Here is a 26,847-nt window from a genome sequence, read left to right on the forward strand (position 1 = left end):
GACTATAATAGGAAGATGTGGGCCATGTAGTCGGGTGTGTCTTAGCAAATGGTTACCCAAAATTTTTGGAGAAATCATGTTTCAAAAATTCAAGTACAATGTGACCTTTGGGTCATCTTCTACATCCAGTTGGGAGATATCATAAAACACATGAGAAGGTTGCATGAGAGTACACAGAAGTGCCAGGGGTGACATGTGGGCTAGCACGAGAGTTTAAAATCCCCAGATACCACATACATAAGGAGGCATTTACTACCACCACTAAATTCTCTGTAGATGCTCATAGGAAAAAATGGAGGCTGGTTTTAACACCTTTGAGAACCCATTGCTACTGGTGCATGAGGCCCTGCTCAGATTTGTTTCCTGATGAATGAAACTCTTCAGCCAATGGGGAAAACACATCATTCTCTACTTCAGGTCCCTGGTGAAGAGCTGCTGGAGCTTAAGGAACCCAAAGAAATCCCATCCATACCCTTGGGAGAGTGATAAGAAATTGTGCTGGGTAGAGACCATGAGCAGTCTCTATTGTTAAGGAGGGGCAAAGTCACTGAGAAGCCCACATGTTTAATATTTAGGAACACAGTCCCTGCCATGTTTGAAGCCAGACTAACACTATGTGAGCCACTCTTGGGTGCTGCCTTTACATGATCAGGTATGAAGCACCAAATTTGAGGGATTTTCTGTGAAGAGCAGGTCTAAGGTTGAGGGATGAGTAAGACATCAACACAACTCTCCAGAAACCAGCCTTCACAGAAACATTCTAGAACAGTGGCAGCCAAGGTTCATCACTGGAAGATTTAGAGGAGATGCCTCAAAGCCTTGCAAGATGACAGAAGGACCCAAGCCTTACTCATATCTCATTATTGTTGTTGTGTGGATAGTTTTTGGTAGATTTTTCTTTTTTCTTTGCTTTATTTTGTAAAGAGAGAGAAAGTAAGGTTGTGGAGTTGGATATGGAGATGGGAAGATTATGGGGGAGTTGGGGGAGAAGAAGCCTGTGATCAGAATATATTGAATGAAAAAAAAAAAAAAAAACCTTTTTCAGGGGACACATGAGTGCTTATAGTTCAAATTCTAGGTATTTTTATGGTTTCCTTTCCCATTGATTTTAAATTTTATTCCATTCTGAGTTGATTATATACAAGAATTTGCTTTCATTATTTTGTGTTTGTCTATATTGTAGTCTATTTTGGAGAAAGCCCCAATGGCTGCAGAGAACAATATGTATTATGGAGATGGTGAGTGAGACATTGTAGGTGTTTGATAAGTCATTTGATCTGTGGTAGTTTAACTCAGAAGTCTCTTGGCAAGTGATTTATTATTATTACATGCATATATGGATATACATTTACCTAAAAACATAAGTATAGCATACTCAGTCTGTATATTGTTACTTTTCTGTGTGTCTTCAGGGTTCTAGCTACTTGGTACTGGAAAGCCAATTGCTGTGATCTCACCTGGAGAAGACCGTTTCCCTGCTTTCAACTTTCTTTGTCGCCTCTTTGTTTTTAAACAGTATGGTTCTATCGAAGTAACTAATAAAGACATTTATAAACAAATCGCATCTGACCTCATCTGACACCCAGAAGAGAAAATCATCCTAACAGAAAATGGGCTTATCTCTTCTGAGGCTGCTGAGCCTAAGGCACCGTAGAATATTATTTTCTTTCATGTGTGGAATCTAGATTTACGTCTGTGGTGTGTGTGTGTGTGTGTGTGTGTGTGTGTGTGTGTGTGTATCAGGGTGGTAGTAACAGTTCCTTAGGGAGATGAGATAATAGAACATCTTGAGGGATGGATCCAAGGCTTTCTCTGAGACCCTGATGTACACACAAGAAACATAGCTCTTTTTATAAACCAGGAACATGTTTGGCAGAGCCAGTAATATCCTAAACGCAGAGCCTTGGGAGCTTTTCCCTGAGGTTCCCATGCAGAAGAAGGATCTTCTTTGACAGATGTTTTCTGTTTCTACTGAATCATTATGCTTCTGCTGCTGCATGTTGCTGCTGCGGCCTTGCTGTTTGACTAGACTGCTGGTATCCTGACAACTGAGTTTGGTAATCCCTAAGGAACCCATTGACCCTTATTAACAGGAAGTAGGTAAAAGAGGTCTACACTAATCTCTTACCTATGGTGGTGGGGGAGGTTGGAAGGTAGGAAAAGGCCTTTAAGAACTTTAAATAAAGTAGGTGTTTAGAAAACCTAAGGCTATGCACAGTTACTTGTCTAAAACCAGGACTTTGCTTTACAGATCCAATAATAGCCTGCAGCCAGGGCCTAGGGGGTGATGTGCCTTCTGGCCCTGGGAAGCCAACTCTTCCCACTATATAGGGCTAGGGTTATCAATTCTAAGGCCACTGTGTGTAAAGCTCCTGAGATACCCTATATTCCTTTTGTGCAAGTTTTCTTGATTAACTTCCTGCTGATTTCAGCCCATTGCATGATGGTTTCTCCTGACTCTGTCCAATTTGTCCCCTGGAAATAGTATATAAGATGCTGTATTTTTTTAATTAAAATTGCTTGCATAAGACATGACTTAAGAAAGACCTCTGAAGCCCACTTTTCTCTTTCTTTAACTATGATGCTCTGGACCTTCTTTCTTAGGTCTCCCTCACAGAAGAACTCAAGGTCAGAAACCTACATGACATGAAAACGCAAAACCTAACAAGTTCAGAGGAGAATGAGGACAAGCAAGGAAGATATGCAAGAGCAAAGTGGGAGGAGGATGAAAAAAGTATGACATATTTATAAAAATGTCACAATACTACCTACAAATGATTTTTAAGAAGATATTGAAGATCCTTAGGTAGAACAGAAGCCTTAACAAACAGCTAAATTAGAAAGCAATGGATGCTACCTTTGTTACATGTCAGAAGGATGTTGGGATAACTAAACTCTGCAGTGTCAGATCCTTCCCCGTTGGGATACAGTTGGGAGTGAAATAAGTGTGTTTGTGTGTGTGTGTGTGTGTGTGCGGTACTCTGACTGATGGCTGGTCTAGAGGAGATATAGAAAAGGTGTGACTTAAAATAGAGTACATCTATAGAAAGTTTGACATGCAAAATTATCCAAGAGCAGTTGGCCATTGAAAAGATGATTTCTTGCTGAGAGTTCCCTGAAAGGGGGTGGGGTACAAAAGTGAAGGAGGGGAGGGAGGGAGGCACTGGGATTAGTTATAAGTCTGAGGTGGAATGGAAGCTGGTCTTTGTCATGGTTTACCCTCAAAAGAAGAGAGGAGGCAGGGGAAAGGGGTGTAGTCTTAACTAGTTGGGGCAATTTCGGGGAGTTTGAGGATTTACAGACTGTTTCTAGTTTAATGGTACCCAATTCTGTGTGATCAAGACAGGTCACAGGCCAGGAAACCCAGATATGTAGTTGGCTGGGATATGGTTCTGGGGTTGTTGGTCCCTAGGGGTGACAGTTTATCCCAGAACCTCAGTGGTCAAAGCAACAGATATAGAAAACAGAACCACAGTCAGGACAGGTGCAGTATGGGAGCTCAACACCCATTTGTGCCACTCCAAGGAGAGAGAATAAGGCTTCCAGGGGAATGTGCTCAGCCAAGGTCTTCTGGAATCATACCTTACTCTATCTCTAGCTCCAGAATCTACAGCAGTACTTCCCTGTTAAGGGCCATGGCCTTGTTGACATTTTTTTTTCTTTTGGGTATCCATCTTCTTCTTCTTTTTTTAATTTTTTATTTAACTTTTAATAATTAGACTTTATTCATTTTTTATCCCCCCATAAGCCCCTCCCACCACCCCTCCCGGTCCCACCCTCCCTCTCCCTTTCTGCATGCATGCCCCTCCCCAAGTCCACTGATAGGGGAGGTCCTCCTCCTTCTTTCTGATCTTAGTCTATCAGTTCTCATCAGAAGTGGCTGCATTGTCAGGATTCTAGGTTATCTCCATGAACAGTCCTTGGTTGGAGTATGAGTCTCTGGGAAGTTCCCTGTCTTCAAATTTTCTTGTTCTGTTGCTCTCCTTGCAGAGTTCCTGACCTCTCCAGCTCTTACTATTTCCCACTTCTTACATAAAATTCCATTCACTCTGCCTGACAGTTGGCCATCAGGCTCAGCATCTGCTTTGACAGTCTGCACGGCAGAGGCTTTCAGAAGCCCTCTGTGGCAGGTTCCTAGGTTGTTTCCTGTTTTATATCCAAAAGAGGCTCAAGTACACAAAAAGGACATTTGCTCAACCATGTTTGTAGCAGCTTTATTTGTAATAGCCAGAAGATGGAAACAGCCCAGATGCCCCTCAACTGAAGAATGGATGCAGAAACTCTGGTACATCTATACAATGGAGTATTACTCGGCAATGAAAAATAAGGAAATCATGAAATTTGCAGGTAAATGGTGGGACCTGGAAAGGATCATCCTGAGTGAGTTATCCCAGAAGCAAAAAGACACACACGGTATATACTCACTCATATAAACATACAACATAGAATAAACCCACTAAAATCTGTACATCTAAACAAACTAAGCAAAAGAGAGGACCCTAACTAAAATGTCCAATCCCCATCCTTGTTGACATTTTTAAATGTTCCTTCTGTTTGGCTGTGTGACACTGTGGGCATGTGGGAACAGAATGTGAGGCAGAGTGAGATAGAATTGAAGTGTAATATGTCTATAGTGCTGACCGCCCTCGCAATGACCACCTAATCTCTATCTTCAGAAAGTTCATCCAGTCTGCTTACATTCTTGTTTTTTTATTTTTTTATTTTCATCTTTAATAGGGCCTTGAGAACTCCTAGTTATCAAGGCTTATTTTTTTTTTGAGGAGCATTGGTACATACTTGTAGCACACAGTAGGTGATCAATATGTGTAAATGGGCACATTCCATTTACTTAAGCAGCAGGTATATTCCTGTTTATGCTTCCATCCCATAAGTCCAATTTTGTACTCAGAACAATTTGATTTCTTCCTGCTTCATCTGGGTAAAGAATACTCATTGAGTTAACATAGGCCCCGCCTATGTCTGTCTGACTCCTCCTCAGGACTCTTGCCACCCGTCACCTCCCTTCCCCTTCGTTGATCTGCCACCACCCTGGTAGGTGTTTCTCACTGGGCTTCAGCTGTTCCTATGCTTCCCACTTGCTCCTCACAGTATATAAGTTCCATCATGTATGCCCTCATGGTTAGCTGGTGAACCTGACCTACTACTTCGCTTACCTCCTTCCAGTGCTGAAATTCTTATGTCTGGGGTCATGTTCCCACTTGCAGTTCCTCCAACTGTATATGTCTTAAAAGTAGACAGCAATACTCACTTGTTTTTCCATGTTCTTTCTCTTCAGGCCTCATATCTAGTCAATGATTGAGTCAACCTTTTAATCATTTATGTATATGTATATGTATATGTATATGTATATGTATATGTATATGTATATGTATATGTATATGTATATGTATATGTATCTCTAGATCTCTACATAACTCTTTTACCTAATTAAAAGAGTCCATTGTAACACAAACCCTTGGAAGTCACACAAAATAGCAACCCTGTGACCCATGGACATTTCAGGGGACATGTATACTTCTTAGGAAAGATATCTCAATGGGACTAGTGACCTAAAGTGAAAGGAACAAGCATAGAGTTTCCCTATGTAAACCAATGTGTGACCATGATTTGATGATATGGCTTTCAGCATTATTGGCTATTCTTGATATAGACACTTTCAAAATTATGATGGGCTTATTCCATTATTAAATCATTGATCTTGAAGAAAAAAAATATTACAAATCAAAACATCCTAAGTTAGAGATCCATATCGAGTAGAAAGGGAATGAATGAGAAGCTATGGGGAGATGGGGAAGGACTGTGCTAAGGAAGAATGAAGAAGGGCCAGTAGTTATGCAAAGGTCTGATGCCCCGTCTCTCTCCCTCCGAATGGTCAAGCTTAGAGTTTTGAAATGAATGTTCTAGAACCTTGGTGTATTCTTGATCCCATAGCTATTTATTCTATTTATTTGCCCACTACATAAAAACCCTTGGCCAGGGATTCAGTGTTTTTCCTTATACACACCAAATAATACAAGACTATTATCCTCTTCCCTTCAATTGTACCTTGTAGTATTCATGTGCCATTTTCTCTTCCCAGAAATGCTCTATGTTGTATTGTCTCTAGGCCTCTGCACTTTCTGCTTATTAAATGAATAATGAATTAAATGATTAATTCCCCACCTTTTTGTCTTCCCCTCATGCTGTAAGGTCTGAGGTTCTCAGTGATGACACCAATCAAAAGGCCTTATTCCTTATAATTTCTATACCTCCTTCTTATCCCTTTTTCAAGTCACAACCTCTTTATTACCTGAATTAAGTGTGTCTGTGGTTCTTCTCATATGAGGCCAGCCTCTGCAGGATAGGATCTTATCTACGACACAGCTTAGCACTGGGATATGGATATATGTTTCCAGTGCTGTCTAAGAGAGAAATCAAAGATTTTTCTCATGTCTGACAGGCTTCTTTGCAGCTCCTTTTTCTCATCCCATCATCCCTATGAGATAGAAAGAAATTTTTCTTCATTTTATACAAAATGGAAGCATGGCCTAGAAGGCTGAGGGAACTTAGTCAACCTCATGTACCTATAAACAGACAAAACCTACCTGGAATCCATGTCTGACTTTTCCCTTCTGTTCTGTCCTAATTTTTTCTTGTCAAACAGGACACCCCTCCTTACCACCTGTGATAAACACTGTTCAAGGCAAAGTCCTGAGGATGTATGTCAGCTTAGAAGGTTTCACACAGCCTATGGCCATCTTCCTGGAAGTCACCTTTGCCAAGCTTACTCCTGGATCCCTGAGGTTTACTCCACCAGAGACTGCAGAGCCCTGGAGCTTCATGAAGACCGTCACCTCCTCCCCTCCTTCGTAAGCTGCTGGGGCCCTATTTGGGGCTATTGTTTTTCTAAATATGAACATCATCTTCCTGGCTGTCTTAGCTACCTTTCTATTGCTGTGTAGACACCATGACCAAGACCATTATAGGAGAAAAAGTTTATTGGAGACTTAAGTTTCAGAGGATGAGTCCATGACCATTATGTCAGGAAGCATGGTGTACTCTGGCAGGCATGGTGCTGGATCAGTATCTGAGAGCTGACATCTGAAAACAACAACCACTTGGCAGAGGCAGGGGAGCTGACTGGGAATGGTGTGCATTTTTGAAACCTCAAGCCTATGCCTAAAGAGAAACTTCCTCCAAGAAGGCCCCACCTCCTAATCCCTCCCAAACAGTTTCACCAAATGACTACCAAGCATTGAAATGCATGACCCGATGGGGATCATTCTCATTTAAACCATCACTGACTGACTGTCCTTGGGGCAGTTGTCTAACATCTGTGCCTTAAACTTTTACTCTCCAAAATGGGGTTGATCACAGATGTCTGGGCTTGACGTGGGCCTTAAGTGATTTTTGTTCATAAAAAGTAAGTGCCTGTACACTTGAAGAACTTCATAACTGCTTTCAGTTCTACTCTGCATTGTACCTTTAAGATCTCTTATCGGCACAGACAGCTGTGATGCTTTTTTTGCCTATGTATCTTTATTTTTTTATTTTTTATTTTATTTTTATTAATTACAGTTTATTCACTTTATATTCGAGCTGTAGCTCCTTTTCCCACCCCTTTCTAATCCCACCTTCCCTCCCTCTTCTCCTATGCCCCTCCCCCAGTCAAATGATAGGGGAGGTCCTCCTCCCCTTCTGTCTGACCCTAGTCTATCAGATTTCATCAGGACTGGCTTCTTTGTCTTCCTCTGTGAACTGGTAAGGCTATTCCCACCTCAGGTGGAGTTGATCAAAGAGCCAGCCCATGAGTTCATGTCAGAGACAGTCCCTGTTCCTAATTTTTGGGGAACTCTCTTGGACACTGAGCTGCCACAGGCTACATCTGTGCAGGGGTTCTAGGTTATCTCCATGCATGGTCCTTGGTTGGAGTATCAGTCTCACAAAATACCCTTGTGCCCATATTTTTTGGTTCTGTTGCTCTCCTTGTGGAGCTCCTGTACCCTCCAGGTCTTTCTATCTTCTTTCATAAGATTCCCTGCACTCTACCCAAAGTTTAGCTATGAATTTCAGCATATGTTTTGATACCCTGATAGGTATTCAGAGTCCCTCTGTGGTAAGCTCCTGTCCTGTTTCCTGTTTTCTCCCTCTTCTGATGTCCATCCCATTTACCTTTCTGAATGAAGATTGAACATCTTACCCAGGGTCCTCCTTCTTGGTTAGATTCCTTCGGTGTACAGATTTTAGTATGAGGGACTTCTGGGTTGTTTCCAGCTTCTGGCTATTGCAAATAAAGCTGCTACTAACATGATTGAGCAAATGTTAGTATACTTTGTTGTATACTTGAGTATCTTGTGGATATATGCCTAGGAGAAGTATAGCTGGATCTTGAGGTAGCACTATTCCTAATTGTCTGAGAGAGCTCCAGATTGCTTTCCAAAGTGGTTGTACAAGTTTACATTCTCACCAGCAATGGAATAGGGTTCTTTTTTCTCTACATCCTCTCCAGCATGTGTTATCACTTGAGTTTTTGATCTTAGCCATTCTGATGGGCGTAAGGTGACATCTCAGGGTCGTTTTGATTTGCATTTCCCTGATGACTAAGGATGTTGGCATTTTTTAAATGTTTCTCTGCCAAAGAGCCATTTTCCAGAGCAGTGTCATCCATCCTCAATCCTTGCCTGTTTGGGAGAGATGCCAGGCTTATGGCTAATGTAGGTGTCACCCAAAATAGCTACTGCACCCTTTAGTCTTCTGCCTTGGATCCTCAGCAGTCTTTCTTGCTGCAATATTCAACTGAGGTGCCCAAGGGCTGCCTGAAATAAGGATGAATGAACAGGAAAAGCTGATTTTTCCCCACATCCAAGCCACATTCCACATTTATTAAAGTTTTTACATTGAATATATTATCCAGGCTTCTAGCCATTATGCACACAGTTAAGCATCTGAGAGACATGGTTCCCTCCTGTGCATGTCACATATGATCATCACCCTCATCTATGGGTAATGGAAAGCAAAACACAGAGAGAATGAGTGGCATGGCAAGTGGCAGAGTTGAGGCTTAAAACCGAACAGTGACATTCTTGATTCTAAACCTTTAATCTCCAACAGCTTCCTAAAAGACACTTTACTTGGAGAATATCCCTCCTCCCTTATATTCTGAGAATAGACGTTGTGCCCATTGTCATCAGGATAAGGTAACAGATGTAGATATTGTGCAACGAGCTTGCACCATTGCTAGAGCAGTCATAGAGGTTACATTCAGGTACTCAGCCACCACGATTACTTTCACCAATGCTTTGCTGTCTTTAGAAGACAGACATGGGCTAGAACTGTCTACATGGAGGGAGGGAAAGAACATGCTCTTGACCCCTGATCTCTTACAGAAAATTGCTGCAAAACCACCACTTCAACTTTGATGGTTCACTGTCTGCACAAGAAGACAGGGTGAGCTCTTGGATGTTTCACTGAAAATTCCCATCTCATGGTCCCTGTATACTTGACCCAAGGCTTGACTCATTTGGCTGTCTTATGAAACAGCTATCACCTCTCAAGACAGTACCAATCTTGTGATCTAAATTAATATCTTCACTGCTTTCATAACATGAAATAACTGAAATATAAAACTGCTTAGAAAGAACATTTTATAAGCACTCACATCATAATCCTCCAACTTTGTTGAAACTTAATATCATGGTATTTTCTTTTCAGGTGTATTTTAAGTTATTAAGTAATCCCATTTCTACACATAATCACCAAACTGAATTGGGGAAGGAGTAAAGACATGCAATACAAGGCTTCGAAGGAAAGTGCCACACGCAGTCTAGGAGCACCTTCCCAGGGAAGGCATCACCCACAGTGGGCGGGGCTCTCCCACATCAATCGTTAGTCATGAAAATGTCCCACAAACATGTCCACAGGGCAATCTAATGGAGACAGTTTCACAACTGAGATTCCTCCATCTCAGGTGACTCTAGTTTGTGTCAAGATGACAACAATTAACTAGCACAGCATCGACTTCCCCACCTACCTACTATCTATCCACTCATCCTCATAAGTGATTCTATTAATTATTCTTCATTAATCTAGTAGAGATCCATCTAAACTATTTAATTCTTCTTTTTTAATCTGTGTAGTCTGTATTAATCATCCCACCAACCTATATCTACCTGATTTACCCAGACATTCAAAAAATGATCTGCAGGTTTCCTCTGGACCCCATGGACTGTGGACCTCTGGCACTATGTGTTTCTGCTTGTCCATGGCTGAGAAAGTAGGGACATAGGGTTTTCTTTATCAAGCTTACATAAGGAGAGCAAGGTGTTAGAAGAATTATGAGAGGGCTGTTTTATAATTCTCAGAAAACAGGCAACTATTTCAGCTATTCTCCTTGTGGTTCAAGAGGACTCAGCTGGCACAGGAATAGCTAGTGACTTTGAGGAGACCAAGAGAATCCAATTCCCAAGAACATCATACAGTTTTTAGGATCTTGTAGAAATGCTTCTGTGATTAGCTATTGTTCCCAATATTCATGCACATGTACTCATAGGCATGGGTGTGCACACATGCACATCAAACTCTTGAATGACTGGACCACGATGTACAATGGAGGCACTGGTTGCTTCCCACATGCAAGTGAGCCCTTGGCGTAATCACTGTATTCCTTATGATAAAAGACAGCATGGGTCACCATGAGTACCACTGAGTTTGGCAGTGTCAGATTTGCGATACCAGATGAGAACCCTCATCAGTGTTCCTTGAATAGAAAAGCAAATGCATTGTATCAGAATCTTTAAGCAATCGGAACGTTCTGGGAAAATGGTATAGTCCATGGCTGTATCCAAAGTCTCTGAAGACATTTGGTTATTTACCAACTATATTACTCAGGTTTTTTGTTCTTTTCTTTTTCCAGCATTCCAAAAGTCATACCTTATCTTCTTAGAAGGCATTTTCTCCTTAATTTAAGCAGCAAGGGAACTCCATTACTGCCCTCCATCTCATCCCTCCTACTCTTCAAGCTCCCAGCACTAACCAGGAGATTAGTTGTGCAGTATCTGTAGTCCCTTCTCCTCTGCTCCCTCCCTAAGGATCCCATCACTTCCATAATAGGTCTTACAAGAAAGAAATGGGAACCTTTCAACATTGAGAAACGTTGTAAGAAGCACTCGCTGTGTTGCTGGTTGTGACTTAGGAACTGGAATATGACAATGAAACAGACAAGTTCTGTTTTCTTAGAAGCTTCTAGTGTGGTTATCACAATAGGAAAAAAAATTGCAAACTGTATGGGTTATATTCAATGTGGTAAGCACAGTAGGGGATGGAGAGTTGTGCAGTGGTTTGATGTGAACAGCAGGGTCAGGGAATGGCTTGAACAGTTAGTGACATCTCTGTGGAGCTCTAAAGGAGGGAAAGAAGCCAGCTCTTTGGAAATGTGGAGAATGAAGTATTTCAAGCAGAGATAGGAAAGTCTGCAAGGGTCTGCTGTAGAAGGCCAGTGTGTTTGAAGTGGAAGCAATTAGGCATGCGCGGGCCTGAGGCTGGCTGGGCAGTTAAGTAGGAAGTACAGTTGGTCAATGAAAGGCTTGTACTGAGAGTCAGCATGCCATGGGGGCTGTTTGGAGGACTGTGAACAGAGCAGTAATATAATGAATCTTCTAATATCTTTGACTTCGGTGTAACACTAGACTGTAGGGAAGAGACAGAGAAAACCAGCTGGGAGACTTGTATGAGAATAAGACACTGCATTTTTATAGTATTTATAATATTCCAGGGCACGGCAATAAGGTAGCAATACATTGTTGGAATCTGTAAACTGTGACAGGACTCACTGTGGGTGTGAGAAAAGACAAAGGACAGAAGCCTGTAATTCTGTCATTCAAGCATGCACACAGCACAGAGGACAGCCATCAGAATCCCAGGGGACACTGGCAACTTCTCAGGATGTCAGAGTTAATACTGTGGTGGTGGGCAGGAGTAGGGAGTGCCTCCTCCTGAATGCAGTTACACCTGAGTTTCCCCTCTATGTCTATCACTTTTACTATTTTCCCTACTCATCCATATGTCTCTCGCTGTTACCAGACTTGCTCTTAAAAAATAAGGGAGAACAGCCATCTTAAAAGCCTGATCTTTATTTTAAGATGGACCATAAAACATTACTGTGTGCCAAGGATATTCCAGACATTATGCAGACAATATGCTCCACTCTTTACAATCTGTTTCTTGTTTTTAAGGATTCCTTCAACACAGGATGTTAATATTTACTAATATTTACTATGTTAATATTTAATATTGATATATCTTCCAGTAAAGCTCCTGTTAATTCTAAACAGCTCTATACCCAAATCACCATACAGACACTAGGAGTCAGCATGCCATGGGGCTTAATTAATTGTTTAATTAACCTAGAACACGATTCTGGGCAATAGTTGTTCCATCCTAAACCTTCAAGCCCACGTAGTTTCCTAACATTTAGATTTCCCACATTATACTTGTTTTTTGTGATATATTAGGTCTATTCCATCTCTCCATGTCATTCCAAAATATTTTCTCCTGCCCCTGTTCTCCCATCTCTCTCCTGCTCTTCTCTTCTCCTCTGCCTCCCACCTTCCTGTCCTCTGGCTCCTCTCTCTCTTCCTGCTTCCTTTCTGTTGCTCAACATTGTGACTGGTTGCTTTATTTTGGCATGTTTACACAAAGCTGAGACAGGTGATTCTTAGTATAAGTATCACAATGCAATGTCCAGATTGAAATCAGAGAGTGGGGGAGAGAAATCAGCATTTGAATGAACAAGGCTAAGGTGTATACATTTCAAAAGAACATTATACCAACAACAGGACTATTTGAAAGTCTCAGAAAGTTATCTCACACAGTGATACCTTTTCCATGAATTCATGCCCTGCTCATTGTTTGGAATGTGTTCATGAACAGACCCCAATGAAGAGGGCACATGCACCCACTCCATGTGGCCTGCGTGTATCTTCCTTCAGAGAAGCTGCCTCTGCTGTCTGCTCCCCTGATGGCCTCTCTGCATGGCAGGTTTTCCATGGCAGGAATAATTGCACAAAGCTCCGAGTCCCCATTGGCAGCCTATTGGAGGAGGATTTGACCCTCACCTGCATCACTCAGATGCAGAATCAAGTCACAGACTGATCACCTTTAATGATAAAATCAGTTTGATTTCTTAAGGCTAATTTTTTTAACAGTACAGATTTAGACATGCACTGATAAATATCATCTACCATATTTATGTCTGTAATCATGGACTCTGTGTTTGGGAACTCACTTGCTTAGTAAAGCATCTCTGCAATGTGAAATCATCACCCATGACACTATTCTGGTTATCTGCACAAAGTGTGTAGAGCAGGAGGTGCCCAGGTTCCATCTGAGCTCAAAGAGAAACTACCTTTTCTTCTTGCTTACTTTTTTAAACTCGCAAGTGTCTTCCTTTGGGTCTATTTAGTGCTACATTTAAGAAGAGTAATTTGCTGGCTTTAAAAATGTCTGGGTGAACATGGGTTTGGAGCTACCTCTTGGAAACTAGTGGGTTCTGTGGTTTGTATACAACAAGATACTGGCTCCTCCTTACTGGGGTCTATTACCAGTCAATAATGCAGAGTTAAAGGGCAGGGCCCTATCGGCCCTTCCCACATCTTGACTTATTGTTGATATGGCCTCCCTTGCGTGGGTCCAGAACAGGCCATAAATTATTGATAGAAACTATTGTCTAGGAAAGGTGGTTTACATGGCTTCACTCTATCTTCCACTATTACATATTTCCTGCCACAACTTCCACAATGTTCCTTGAGCCATAGCAAGACATATCTCACTTGGCTTGGGCCGGACAATCACAGACATTACATCTCCATCTTCCCAGGGCTATCCCTCCCTACCATGATTGGTGGAGTGGTGCTACCAAAGGCATCAGAAGAGATCTTGGCTGAGAAAGTGTTTCAACACTGTGCCCTACATGGTGGGTATCACCAAGCAAGAGTTTGGCTGGATCATTCCAATGGTGAGAACATGTGGCCTCTTATATAGGTGTACTCACAGTCCCAACCATAATGATCCTGCCACTCTTCCCATGCCTTCTTTCTACTTCAAGTTTTCTTTGAGACCCATGCATGGGTATTTCCATAGCAACACTGCCAAGAAAGCCCAACTATCCTCTGAGAACTTTAGTCCTGGCAACCCTTCTCCCCAAACACTACCTTTCCTGAAAGAGTCTTGAAATTCATAGGCTGGAAGGGCCAGAGACAGCATCTGGGCAGATGGAACAACTGAGGACATCTATAAAGGAGAATGAGCAGGAGTTCACAAGTCAGGTTGGAGCTCAGCAGCTCTACCTTGTACCTGAACTTGCAGGTCCCATAGATTTCCACAGGTCCTCTTAGGTGCCCCATTGCCAAGATTCAGAGACCATTCATTGAGTTAGTTCTGGAAGCCAATAAGGATTGACTTTTTAATATGTCACAGATAAAGTCAGACACTGAGTAATCCAATTAGGAACTTTTTGTTTGCTTTTAATAGTATGATGAAAATATGGAAAAGAGAAAGCATGACCTGAGCTCAGGCCCCTGGCTACAATATCTAGATAGGTTTCAAGACTTGGAACTCAATGGGCTCTGTGATATGAGTGGTGAGAATTGCACATGGCTGCTAAACTCAGTTCCTGCTCTCTCATCAGGATTGGAAGTTGTACATTGAAATAAAACTCTCACCAAAGTGAGTCAGTTGTCTTCCATAGTGCCCACAAATGGCATCAAGCATTGTCTCCCTCAGGTGTTTACATTTCCAAAGGGCTTCAGATGCCACAAGCAAACTTTCTCTCAAGCCTTGAGAAAATAAATTCTGGTAAGGAATTTATAACTCATAGAACTTCAGGCATCATAAAAAGTGCACAGCCACATGGTTCGGCTTCCTCTGTCATCAGAGCCTGAGGACAAGGGCTTGAGTTCCCTGCTCTGAACTCTTACTTCTGCATTATTCTGACTGAGATGTTACTTCACTATATATAGATATATAGATGACTGTTGTATATACGTTATATACATATATCTGTATCCACATATATATGCACTATGTATTGAAGTATATATAAGCAGACATATATAGAAAATAGGTCTTACAAGGAAGATAGTTGAATATATATAATGTATGCTGTATTATTACATACAGCATATAATATATAATATATATTATACATTACACATAGTATATATAAATATATACTCTACTTATATGTTGTTTATATATGATACATGTTATATTTTATACATCACACACACAAATACACACACATCCTAGAACTGCTCATTTGTTTCATTGGTTATTTTTGTAAGCATGAAATTTCACACTTATCAAGACCCAGTAACAAAGATTCCTTCTATATCAATTTGGTTGTTTGGCTGTTTTGGACCTTTCTGTCATTTCCACCTAAGTCCTGACTGTTCATAAACATTTTTTTAAACAGTTTTTGGGCTTCCCACTCTCTGAAGATGAACTGGACCAGAAAACAGCTGCATCATTCCTGTGGTAGGTCCAGCCCATTCTTTTTTAATTTTTATTAATTTTTATTAATTACAGTTTATTCACTTTTTATCCCAGCTGTAGCCCCCTCCCCTATCCCCTCCCAATCCCATCCTCCTTCCTTCTTCTTCTCCTATGCCCCTCCCCAAGTCCAATGATAAGGGAGGGCCTCCTCCCCTTCCATCTGACCCTAGTCTATTAGGTCTCATCAGGACTGGCTTCATTGTCTTCCTCTGTGGACTGGTAAGGCTGCTCCCCCCTCAGGTGGAGGTGATCAAAGAGCCAGCCCATGAGTTCATGTCAGAGATGGTCCCTGGTCCTATTATTGGGGAACCTTCTTGGACACTGAGCTGCCTGGGGCTACTTCTGTGCAGGGGTTCTAAGTTATCTCCATGCATGGTCCTTGTTTGGAATATCAGTGTCAGGAAAGACCTGTGTCCAGATTTTTTGGTTCTGTTGCTCCCCTTGTGGAGCTCTTGTTCCCTCCAGGTCTTTCTATCTTCCCCTTCTTTCATAAGATTCCCTGCACTCTACCCAAAGTTTGGCTATGAATCTCAGCATATGTTTTGATACCCTGCTGGGTGGAATCTTTCAGAGGCCCTCTGTGATAGGCTCCTGTCCTGTTCCTTGTTGTCTCCCTTTTCTGATGTCTTTCTATTTGCCTTTCTGAATGAAGATTGAGCATCTTACCCAGGGTCCTCCTCCTTGATTAGCTTTCTTAGGTATACAGATTTTAGTATTTTTATCCTATATTATATGTCTAATATCCACTTATAAATGAGTATATACCATTTGTGTCTTTCTGCTTCTGGGATACCTCACTCAGGATGATTCTTTTTAGTTCCCACCATTTGCCTGCAAATTTCATGATTTCTTTGTTTTTAATTGCTGAGTAGTATTCCATTGTGTATATGTACCACAATTTCTGTATCCATTCCTCAACTGAAGGACATGTGGGTTGTTTCCAGCTTCTGACTATTACAAATCCTAGGCATATATCCAAAAAATGCTCAAGTATTCAACAAGGAAATTTGCTCAACCATGTTCATAGCAGCTTTATTTGTAGTAACCCATTCGTGTAAGAGTTGGGGGAATCATGGGAATTGGTTGAGAAACAAATAAGTTTGAAGATTTTCCCCAAAACAGACTTATTCAGTGGCTAAAAAGGTACTTAAATGTGGGGCTCAGCCATAGATTTCTCCTTTTCTCACTTTCACATTCCCCGAAAAAAACCCACATTTGTGATTGGCAACCCAGTCCTTCCCTGCTGGTTGGTGACTGCAGGCAAGTCCTTGGGGGAAATAGTCTTTGAAAGTTAGTAAGCCAACTAGAATGGAGCCATTATAGTTACATGGGTTGCTATGAGAAGGTATAGCAGATGGGGGCACATGATGATTACAGATGTGGGGTACTCTGCTCTTCTGGCAAACTGGATCCTGTTGTCTGCAGGTTCCTGGGTGTCCTGGACTCTGTAGGGTGAAAGAGAAGTCACATACTGAAAATCTTATGTCTTGTATCTTTTCGTTCCATTTTCCAGGAGTACTTTATTTTGAGGTTAATTTATTGATTAACAAAGGTGCCTTTCCCAGCAAACAAGCGAAGCTAGCAAGCACTGCATTTCTTTTGCAGCAGTAGGTGTGATGTGTGTGTGGAGAGAAAGCACATTTCTTTTGAGGACACAGCTTGAGATATTACTCACTAGGGAACAGTTTTCAAGCCAGCAGCTAGCTTTAGTCACATTAACTTTTGAAACTGAAGCCAGTGGGACAACAATAACATATGGCTGAGATGCCTAACCTCCAAAATTAAACTTAATATCTGTTAAGAAAAAATGAACCTGAAGAATTTGTATTACTCTTCTCTGGGCTACATTCTTCTCCAAAAATTACCCTCTTCCCACTCACTACCCAAACTAGAAGAATTTGACACAGCATTCAAGTGATTCAGCATCATTGAATCCTTGGTAACGACCTGGAGAAGCCTTTTTACAGTAGGTGGTGGTCACTTTCTGATTCATTTCAGAACATCTCTGAGAATCTAATGCCAGCAGATACTGAGAAGTATTTAAGAGGGAAAGATGACCCTGTTAAAAAGAAAGACCTGTTTTTGGACTTTATTGGAGCCATCATATTTGGTTTCCCATCTGTAATTGTGTCCCTAGTCACAGAGGTAAGTCTTGAGAATGGAGGAAGGATGTAGACTTGCCAGACAAGACTTCACTAACCTCTTTCCCTCAGTGTAGATAGATATGAGGTCTGCTGACGGTCTGGTCTTCAATTCTGGTTCTTTAGAGCCTGTAATATTTAGTTTTGTTTCTGCCAGTAAGTGTGTGTGAGATTAAGGTTCATGTACAATTTAATCTAGGGAGTGAGCCTAGAAAACACTCTAGAGAGATGAGGAAGTAACACTTGGGAAAGATTGAGGCCACCCTGGTAAACAACAGCCCACAGAGCCATTTTTTATAGTCCCAAGGATTATCCTTTTAATATGTTGTTGGATCATATTTGGTATTAGGTTGTTGAATTTTTTCCATCTATGATTTATAATTTAATTTTCTTGTAGTGTGCCTGCCCTATCTTTTTTCACTAAGATAATGATGCTCTCAGTAAAAGAATTTCACAGGATTCCTTCTCCTTTGAATTTTAGAGGTATTTGGGAACAATCTAAGGATTGATACCACCAGCTCTTCCCTTTAACTTGTAGTTCTGTTTATCAGGAAAATTTTAATAACCTGAGGTTTTGTTGCTGTTGTTGTTTATGGGAGACTTCTAATTACTGTTTCAGTCTCCTTATTCAATACTGACCTGTTTAGATTAGCTATTTCTTGTTTTCTGTCTCAGTTTGTCTTATTAGATGACTGTTTTGGTCGTCAGTCGGCTCTCTTGGTGAAGCTCTATCCTGAGTAGCAAAGGCACCCAGCTGTCCTCAGCGTCTGTTGTGACAGGGAGTCTGTCGAGTATTCAAGATGGCTGATGCTGGCATAAGGATCATTTAGCTGGCTGGCTGACAGCCATTTAGCCCAAGGCAGCCAGGGCAGCAAGGGAACCCCATCAGTTGTACATTAGAGAGTCAAGATGCTCTTCCTTCACCATGTTTGCTTACTGACAGGAACACTGACATCAGAAGGAGGATTTACAGTAGCTGACAGAACATATCATTGACACTGATAAGGGTTTTAACAGGTGCACTAGCTGAAGTCCCCTTAAATGACACAATTCTTTTTGCTCTCCAGTTCTTGTGCATATGTTTGTAGTAGTCTCTCATGATGCAGGAATAGTTCAATACACATAAATAGTAAGCATAATCCACTAATAATATACTGAAGGACAGAAACCACATGATCATCTCATTAGATGCAGAAAAGGCCTTTGACAAAAATCACCATTATACATGATACAAGTCTCAGAGAAAATAGAGACACAAGGGACATATTTCAAAATGATAAAGGCAGTGTTCAGGAAGCCCACAGCCAACATTATTCTAAACAGAGAGAAACTGAAAGCATTTGCACTAAAGAGAACAAGTCAAGGATGTCCTCTCCCTTATTGTGCAGCATTGCACTTTAAGTCTTCGTTAAAATAAGTGATGGAGATAAAGGGGATACAAATTGGAAAGGAAGAAGTCAAAGTATTCAAGTATTCTTATAATGATAAGATTCTGGATATGAGACCTTAAATAGTCCACTGGAAAACTCCTTCAGCTGATAAACATAGGGATTTTAGGAAGTAAAGGTCTTCAGGCTTGGTGACCAACACATCACCCCCTGAGATAGCTTGCTAGCCTATACTATAATTCTAATAATCTATACTAAGGTAGTAACTGTGTGACTTTGGTTAAGTATAAGAACTCTACACCTCAGTCCCTTGACACACACTTCCTTTATGTTTCTGATTTACATCATTTGGACAGACACCATAATTTATTGTAACTCTAGTTGATAATTATATCATCATTGATATAATTTCTATTGACCCTTCTCAGTACACAGGATAAACATGTGTCCACATTTCAGCTACAGCTCTAGAGTGTCCTACCTGAGATTTGCTTCAGTCCTATGGCTTCGAAGTCTCATGTTACTCATCGCTACCTTGACATTTCAGTTTAAGGAACACTCCAGCCATTTCTGTAAGGCAGGTCCAGAGGCAGCGAGTTCCACAGCCTCTGTCTGGGAGAACTGCTGAGTGTCCCTCAACTCTGAGAGGCCCCTTTCCTGAGTGCAGTGCTCTAGGCTGAGGATTGCTTTCCTTCAGCACCCTACCTGTATCACCCTGCTCTCCCAGCCCCATGAAATTTCCTCTAAGACATAAAATGTAGGTTGGAATTTCTCTTGATTGTGAAGCTCTTCTCTCTGCCGCTCCTGGGGTTTTTCTTTCTCCTTGGTTGTTAATACCATGACTGCTTTCTGTCTTGGCTACAATTAACTGGAGGCAGCTGTGCTTCCTGACCTAAGGCTGGGAACCTAGCCCAGAATGGGAGCACTTTCAGCCACAGTTTCTTGAAATAAACCCTGAGCCCTCTTTCCATTTTCTTCCTTTCTGCAAGTCCTCTTATTCAAATGTTTAGCTTGGTGACAACATCCCATTGTCTTTAATTTTTTTATTGTTTAAAGTTGTAACTACCAAAACATGTGTCTTTATCCCAAATTTCACATTTTGATTATAAAAAGTTTAGAAATACTTTAAGAGGCCACAGAAGAAGATGATGGAGCCAGTTCTGAAGAGACCTGATAGACTAGAGTAAGATAGAAAGGGAGGATGTCCTCTCCTATCAGTGGACTATGGAAAGGGCATAGGAGGAGAAGAGGGAGGGTTGATGGGACTGGGAGGAGATGAGGGAGGAGCTACAGCTGGGATACAAAGTGAATAAATAATAATTAATTAAAAAAAGAAATACCGGGGGTTCAGCAAAAAGTAATAAAAGTATCTTGGGGAGGGGGTGCTAGGTAAAATGTTTTCTCTTGTTCACAGAAGATCCCTGATGTATAGCTGGGGTTTGGGTTCCCTTCTGAAGTAATCAAGGGGCAGAGGCAAGATTAAACCCTATTTGCAGCAAGTTCTCCTTGATCTTAAAGCATCTGTTCCATAAATGGGTTTCAGAGTCACAGGGATATAAGGACATATATTGTTAAAAAGGTTTGTCAGTGGATATATTATGATGTGATGTAATGATAACAGCATATTAAATGTACACAAAATTATTTTAAATGTGTGTATATATGAAGCATATAAAACTGAATTATAAATGTATAAAAGTTTATACACATAGGTTTATGTATTTATATACAATATGTAGCATGTAAGATAATGGGGCTTTCCTCTGTGTAATAATCATACCCCTTATTTTTGTTTTAATTTTTTTATTTTTCTGAAAATTTTAATCCTCTTACTGTATCCTTGGGGAAAAGTTGTAAAATTTCTCCACCAGGCTGCTATGCTTGCCCTTCCCTTCTCCAAGTCACTGCTCTGTGGCCATCCATGCAGTACTGTGACTGGTACACAGTTATGGGGCTCCCTCCCATGCTGGGGCTTTACCAGCCAGGACACGAGGATGCACTAGCTCTACTAATGCTGTAAGAAAAGTGCCATCTTGACTCATGTACAGGACTCTGTTAGTGAGTGTAGAAGGCAGAGGAGATGGGGAGAGAGGCTGAAGAGGCTTAAGTTCATCTTGCTTTGGCACTTCTGTTTTGCCATCACCTTATCACATTAAGAGCTTACACTTGGGCCAAGCATCCAGCTGGCTATGAAATATGAAACCTCCACCTTCTGCATAGATTATTTTTAGTCTAATTATCATAATTTTCAGAAAGTCTGACTAGATTTTCTTTAGCCTGCTCTATAGAGTTGAGGAAAACCCTAGGGATGTTCAAAGCTAGGCTGAATGAAAGACAACTATGAGGTTCTAGACTGTCTTGGAACCAAGGCACACGTATGTCATCCCCAACATACGTCCCATGTGTCTATTGCATGCAGGGTTACATTAACTGTTCTTTCAATACAAGCCTGGTTCAAATTCCAACTCTGTATCAACCAGCTGTGCAGCTCTAAGCAAGTCGCAGCCTTCTTAAAGCTATGTTTTCCTCCTCTGCAGATGAAGAACTTCAGGTATTCAACTGCTGGGCCTAAGGTTGTGACACTATCTGGATGTGTATCTGGTAATGTGAACTGTACATGAATTCATGTCTCCGCCGATGCTGGAGCCCCAACCTACATGTATGAGTATCAGGATCACCCAAGCTTTGCATCAGACAAGAGACCCAAGACAGTGATAGGAGACCACTCCAATGAGCTCTTCTCAGTATGAGGAGCCCCATTTTTAAAAGGTAACATCTCTTTGCTGGCTGTGTCCTTGGTGATATGAGGCTGGGTTTGTGTCTTGGTTTGGTGGCCTTGTGCAAGTTTCTCCTTTTAAATAGGCTTTCTTGATGCTCTGTAATTGGGCTCAGCTATAGAACAGTCTCCAGCCTTTTTCCTTCTTTAAAACACATGATAGGATTGCGTTAATGTGTCCCCTTGCATAGTCATTCTCAGAATCCTGACCTGTGACAACAGTAAGACCAGTGGAAGGTAACCCACAGGCTCTGCTTTAGGGAAAGAGTGCCCATATTTGAATTTCCTTTCATAAATATTGGTATGTGAGTGTGTGTGTGTGTGTGATAGAATTTTTTTCTACCCTTGAATGATGTTTATCACATTTCTATCTATCTGGCTATTTAACATATATCATATATTTAAATATGCTTAATAATATGATATTTGGGGATCTTTCACAAAGGTCTTCAACATCTTACTTTTCAAGAGTTGAGTGTAATTTGTGATTTATGGCATGTCCCTCGTGACACACCAGTGTCTCTGGACATTTCCCTGCTGGGTGTCTCCTTCGCATTATTCCAGTTCTGATTGTTTTCAGATTCTATGAATATATGTATGTGTGTGAGGTTGAGAATGGACCTAGGGGCTAGCGACCCTGGTGGTAATACTGGGTTGCTGCCATAAGACCCCAAGGGGGATGTGCCAGGAAGATGAGTATAAAGTAAAAGCAGAGAGCATCTGGAACATTCCTCTTGACTGCAAATCATGGACACACTCATCAAGATCTTCCTGAAAGGAAGAGTTTGACTCAATGAGTATGTTTAAAAAAAAAAGGCCAAAAGTGCATTTTTGCCCTTCAAATATTAACCAAGCCTGACCCCTTTTATCTTCAGAGATCAGAGTAGATTGGGAACATTTGGGGTAATTTGACACGAGAGCATTTCCTAAGGTGCTCAGATTGTGTTGCAACTGTTCTTTAACCACACCTTAAATCAGTAGCAAAATTTTTATTTCCTTTTCACCACAGAGGGTGCTGCAGAAGAAGAGATCAATGCTGGCAAGCTAATGATGAAATTCTGGGCTATGCTCAGAATGGGTAAGATTGGTGGTAATCATGCCAGACGTGAAAGTGCAGTGCAGTGAGTTATACCTATTAGGAAGGGGTAGTGTTCTAATGTTTGAGTGGCCATCCTTCTTCCCCTGTGATCATATAGCATCCTAACAATGAGAGCTGGGTTATTCCGGTTTGTAGTTGTGATGAGATTTGTGATAGTTCAACATGAAGGAGAGATTATGAATTTTGGCTCATACTGAGGGGTTTCAAGTTTTGATCATTTTGCCTATTAGCCCTTGTGTCAGAATAGAACATCATGTGGGTAACATATGTAGGTCAAAGCTCCTTCCTTCCTCTTGCTCATGAACGAGAGGAAAGGGCCAAGACCCTACTATTATCCAGGGGAAAATCTCCCATTATCGTCTGCTTTCAACAAGTCCTTCTTTATTACTTTAGTGCCATGCCCCAATGGCACCATCGGGTGAGTATCCAGGCTTCAATCCATGAGTGCTTGGGGCAGCATTAAGTTCTAAATTATAACCTTCAGCCCATGGCTCCCAGATGCTTATGTCCATCACATACACACAAAAAAAAATCTCATCCCACAAACACTTAATTTCTCATTCCTTTTAATATTGTTTTGATGATCAAGTGACAAATTTCCAAGATACAAGGACAACAGCCAAGCATTGCTATTCTACAGGAAGGGGCAGGAGAATAGCAGTGAAGAAGTGGACTAAGGCAAGTCCAAAATCCAAGAGAGAAGAATTTACATCCTGAATCTATTTTCATAAAGGAAGAAGAACTTAAATCCTTTTTGTAACATCCAGGAATCTGCTGATAGCCATGGTCTCTGAAAAGCTTGCGAATGAATTGTCCTAAGTTCTCACTATTTCTAGGCTCTGTGGCCTCTCTTGGGCTCTGGGGTGGGTTGAATAAGAATGACTCCCGTAGGCATTATATAGTTGAATGCATAGTCACTAAGGAGTGAAACTCTTTGCTTGGATTAGAAGGATTTGGGTGTGTGGCCTTAATAGAGGTGGTGTGTCACTCAGGGTGGGCTTTGAGATTTCAAAAGTCCTTGTCAGACCCAGTCTCTCTCTCTCTCTGCCCGTGGATCAGGATGTAGCTCTCAGCTCCCACTCCACTGCCATGCTCTTGCCATGCTCCTGCCATGATTATAATGGACTAAACCTCTGAAATGATAAGCAAGGCCCCCATTAAATGCTTTATTTTATAAGAGTTTTCATTGTCATGGTGTCTCTTCACAGCAATAGAACCATGACTCAGACAGACTTGTTCTTCTCATGGCTTGAATGTTTCCAAGGCAGGTGTTCCAAGTTATTGCATTTATAACTTAGTAGGGTCTCCATCAAAATCTCACTTTACTCTCACGCACCGTGCTCTTAGGTTTGCTACTTGGAACACCAAACCTTCCACATGCTTGATGACCTCCCACAGTTTCATTTGAAATTCAGGTAGCAACTTTGGTGGCACCATGAGCCTCACATTTTGTGTGCCTACAAAACCAGTGTCATGTGAAGATGCCAAGATAAAACTATAGCTTGAGGTTTAGGCTTCATCAGCTGTAAAGCCTTCAAGTATCTGAATATAAGGAAAGAAATCCTAGAGAATCAATTCTTTACACTATTCTGTAGATGAATAGAGAGCTAATGAAAATATCTCAATGTCTTTGAAACATGTGATACCCTTGTGATGGATGGGCCATCTTGCAGATTCCTGAGACATCCTCAGGATAATGTCCTCTTTTCATTTGTTCAGAAAACATGCGTCTTTGTATGGCTCTGCTCTTTATTATAAAAAATGAAATCTTTTCAATCTTTATGCTGTGACTCTTTTCCTTTAATCTCACTGTTAGTCTAACTGAAAACAACAACAACAAAAATATCCAAACATTGCCTGAAAGCTGATCAAAAAAGCCTGATGCTTGTGATCAAGCCCATCAGTTACCCAGTCTATCAAGAAAGGTCAGGGCATGGACAAATGTAGACAGATGGATTACTAATTATCTCTAATCAAGTTCCTCACAGAGGCCTCATTGCTGTCTGAAATGTCATAAGCTTGGCTTCCTTGTCTTCTTTCATCTTAGAACGCACTAGAATGCCCTACTCACTGAATTCTGAGTTCCCTTCCAAATCACTCCATAGATCAATTAAAAACTATTCCATTCCCCAACACTGGCATAAATCACAGAGTGACCTACTTCTCAGAAGCAGTTTTAGGTGTTAGCTTTCAAATGCTTTGATGAAATGCCCGAAATCCATCAGCTTAAGGAATGGACATCTTATTCTACCTCTGAGTTTCCCCTGGTCTTTTCCTTTGAGGCTGATGATGAGACAGAGCATCATGGTAGGAGCACTGGAGAGAAGACTTCTAGTCTCTTAGCAGTCAGGAAGCCATGACATGCAGGATTGTCACCCCAGCACTATTCAAGGCCTTCAAAGACTGTCTTCCAACTATACTTCACCCTCTATTCCACTATCTCCCAGCTTAGTACTAGCCTTTAACACATGAGGATTTGCAGAAAATGTAAGATTTAGATCATAAAATCATGTTCTGAAAGAGAGACACAGAGAGACAGAGAGAGAGAAAGACAGAGAGATAGAGACAGAGACAGAAAAAGAGCGTAAACTGTCCCATAGTATAGAACCTGTCCATCTTTAGAAAACTACAGGCTTCTTGGCCGAGACAAGCCAGGGCATTCTTGAACATCTTTGAGCACTGTGGGGACAGTGCAGCTGTTGGTAAATTTCTCTTTATTTTGTGCACAGGAATCCTAATGGTGAAGGGCTGCCCCATTGGCCAGAATACAACCAGAAGAAAGGGTACCTGCAAGATTGGAGTTCCAACACAGGCAGCCCAGAGGCTGAAAGACAAGAAAGTGGCTTTTTGGATTGAGCTCAGAGTCAAGGAGGTAGCAGAGAGGCCAACCCAGAAGAAACATATTGAGCTCTGATAAGGAGGCCCAGCCAGGTTTGAGAGCCTAGAACCAAGTAAAGGGTATTTATTCCACAGACCCTGTTTCCTAAAGAAAGTATCTTATTGTTGAAGACATTGAATCATATGGCAAGCTATACAAACATAATGAGAAACATTTTAATTTGTGCTTTAATTTATTATTATTATTATTATTATTATTATTATTATTATTATTATCAGCATTTCTCTGTGTATCCCTGGCTGTCCTGGAACTCACTGTGTAGACCAGGCTGGCCTTGAACTCAGAGATCCACCTGCCTCTGCTTCCCAAGTGCTGGGGTTAAAGGTGTGGGCCAACACAGCCTAGCCATATGCTTTCAATTTTTAACAACATCACAGAAATATTTCCTTCTAAATCAAACCAAAGTCTGTGTCTGGCTCAAAAATGAATCTATGAGAGAGGGAAGCATGAAGGGAAACCTAACATTGTGAGGTGCCACCACCACAGGGCATGGATTGGTGATCGGCTGTCCTGATGTCTAAGGAAGCTAGCACACTGTGGGAGATGTTGTGCCACTTCTCCTGGGTACACACAAAGGTCCACTTACTCCAGATAGGGCAGGAGTGACAGAACCAATAAATTATTCCTCCCAAGTGAGCACGTGTAAAATTAAGAACAATTTATACACCCCTAAGACAGGGTAGAAAGTAAACACTTCCATTCCCAAATGGTAGATTAGGGCCCATTAGGCATGGATGGAGATAAAGGAAGACTGAAAAACATCAGGACAAACATTAGGCCCTTTGTATTTATGGTGTATACCCATGGCACATTATGTTCAGATGAGAGTACCACAGATGACACTTTCCTCCTCTATAAACCTGAAAGCTGTGGTGCCCCTGGCTTCTTTGGCTCTATTTGCTGTCTTCTGTATTGGTTTCCTGTTGCTAATGGTTACTCTGACCATGGCCCATATTGTCTGCTTTTTCTTTGAAATCCATGTCACAGCTTCCATG

At 41.3% G+C, this 26,847-nt stretch overlaps 1 pseudogene; it reads left to right on the top strand.

The window, feature by feature from the left end:
* Window positions 1–1,204: 1,204 nt before the first annotated feature.
* LOC110562843 (liver carboxylesterase 1-like) lies at window positions 1,205–25,867 on the top strand (annotated as a pseudogene).
* The last annotated feature ends 980 nt before the right edge of the window (window positions 25,868–26,847 follow it).

This window comes from Meriones unguiculatus, chromosome 10, assembly GCF_030254825.1.
Source record: "Meriones unguiculatus strain TT.TT164.6M chromosome 10, Bangor_MerUng_6.1, whole genome shotgun sequence".
Classification (NCBI taxonomy): domain Eukaryota; kingdom Metazoa; phylum Chordata; class Mammalia; order Rodentia; family Muridae; genus Meriones; species Meriones unguiculatus.